We start from the raw sequence: 2,500 nt of genomic DNA, 5'->3' as shown, positions 1-2,500 counted from the left end.
GATCACCAGCGGCACATGCTGAGCCTTGGTGCGGGCGGTTGCCTCGAGCACCATCGGCAGACCCTGGGCCCTGGTGCGGCCGGTTGCCCCGATAACCATCGGCACACGCTGGGCCCTGGAGCGGCCGGTTGCCTCGATCACCATCGGCAAAAGCTGGGCCCTGTGCGACAGGTTGCCTCGACCACCATCGGCACACGCTGGGCCCTGGTGCGGCAGGTTGCCTCGAGCACCATCGGCACACGCTGGGCCCTGGTGCGGTCGGTTGCCTCGAGCACCATCGGCACATGCTGGGCCCTGGTGCGGGCACTTGCCTCGACCACCATCGGCACACGCTGGGCCCTGGTGCGGCAGGTTGCCTCGACCACCATCGGCACACGCTGGGCCCTGGTGCGGCAGGTTGCCTCGACCACCATCGGCACACGCTGGGCCCTGGTGCGGCAGGTTGCCTCGACCACCATCGGCACACGCTGGGCCCTGGTGCGGTCGGTTGCCTCGATCACCATCGGCACACGCTGGGCCTTGGTGCGGGCGGTTGCCTCGAGCACCATCGGCACACACTGGGCCCTGGTGCGGCAGCTTGCCTCGAGCACCATCGGCACACGCTCGGCCCTGGTGCGGTCGGTTGCCTCGAGCACCATCGGCACACGCTGGGCCCTGGTGCGGCAGGTTGCCTCGACCACCATCGGCACACGCTGGGCCCTGGTGCGGGCGCTTGCCTCGACCACCATCGGCACACGCTCCGCCCTGGTGCGGTCGGTTGCCTCGAGCACCATCGGCACACGCTGGGCCCTGGTGCGGCAGGTTGCCTCGACCACCATCGGCACACGCTGGGCCCACGCTGGGCCCTGGTGCGGCAGGTTGCCTCGACCACCATCGGCACACGCTGGGCCCTGGTGCGGCAGGTTGCCTCGACCACCATCGGCACACGCTGGGCCCTGGTGCGGCAGGTTGCCTCGAGCACCATCGGCACACGCTGGGCCCTGGTGCGGCAGGTTGCCTCGAGCACCATCGGCACACGCTGGGCCCTGGTGCGGCAGCTTGCCTCGAGCACCATCGGCACACGCTCGGCCCTGGTGCGGTCGGTTGCCTCGATCACCATCGGCACACGCTGGGCCCTGGTGCGGCAGGTTGCCTCGCCCACCATCGGCACACGCTGGGCCCTGGTGCGGGCGCTTGCCTCGACCACCATCGGCACACGCTCCGCCCTGGTGCGGTCGGTTGCCTCGAGCACCATCGGCACACGCTGGGCCCTGGTGCGGGCGCTTGCCTCGACCACCATCGGCACACGCTCGGCCCTGGTGCGGGCGCTTGCCTCGAGCACCATCGGCACACGCTGGGCCCTGGTGCGGGCGGTTGCCTCGACCACCATCGGCACACGCTGGGCCCTGGTGCGGCCGCTTGCCTCGAGCACCATCGGCACACGGTCGGCCCTGGTGCGGTCGGTTGCCACGAGCACCATCGGCACACGCTGGGCCCTGGTGCGGGCGCCTGCCTCGACCACCATCGGCACACGCTCCGCCCTGGTGCGGTCGGTTGCCTCGAGCACCATCGGCACACGCTGGGCCCTGGTGCGGCAGGTTGCCTCGAGCACCATCGACACACGCTGGGCCCTGGTGCGGCAGGTTGCCTCGAGCACCATCGGCACACGCTGGGCCCTGGTGCGGCAGGTTGCCTCGAGCACCATCGGCACACGCTGGGCGCTGGTGCGGGCGCTTGCCTCGACCACCATGGACACACGCTGGGCCCTGGTGCGGCAGGTTGCCTCGATCACCATCGGCACACGCTGGGCCCTGGTGCGACAGGTTGCCTCGAGCACCATCGGCACACTATCGGCCCTGGTGCGGGCGGTTGCCTCGACCACCATCGGCACACGCTGGGCCCTGGTGCGGGCGCTTGCCTCGAGCACCATCGGCACACGCTGGGCCCTGGTGCGGGCGCTTGCCTCGAGCACCATCGGCACACGCTGGGCGCTGGTGCGGGCGCTTGCCTCGACCACCATGGACACACGCTGGGCCCTGGTGCGGCAGGTTGCCTCGATCACCATCGGCACACGCTGGGCCCTGGTGCGACAGGTTGCCTCGAGCACCATCGGCACACGCTGGGCCCTGGTGCGGGCGGTTGCCTCGACCACCATCGGCACACGCTGGGCCCTGGTGGGTTTAGGCACATCTTCAAATTTCTGTCGTGCCAATGCCATTTTTATGGCTTGTAAATTCATACAATGGTCCCCTAAGCCTTCACGTGAAGTTTCGTTGGAAGATGACTCGTTTTCTATTTTTCACGATTTTCGAAACTTTTTACGGTTCGGGATTTTTTAAAATTTTTTTATAAGGATTTTTGGCACCAAATTTTGTAGGCATGATCCTTCTATTTTTGTTGGCATGCACAAAAAAATTCAGCTAAAAACTCGAAGTAGAGAAGATTTTGTGACCGTTTGAAAAAAGTGTCCCCATTTCAGACACTTTAACGGCTACTGGTAGCAAACCTGTAAAATCTCAAA

Source organism: Durio zibethinus, unplaced genomic scaffold, assembly GCF_047325235.1.
Source record: "Durio zibethinus cultivar Kanyao isolate XHJ-2024 unplaced genomic scaffold, ASM4732523v1 HiC_scaffold_3, whole genome shotgun sequence".
Taxonomy (NCBI): domain Eukaryota; kingdom Viridiplantae; phylum Streptophyta; class Magnoliopsida; order Malvales; family Malvaceae; genus Durio; species Durio zibethinus.
This window is presented reverse-complemented; position numbering follows the sequence as displayed.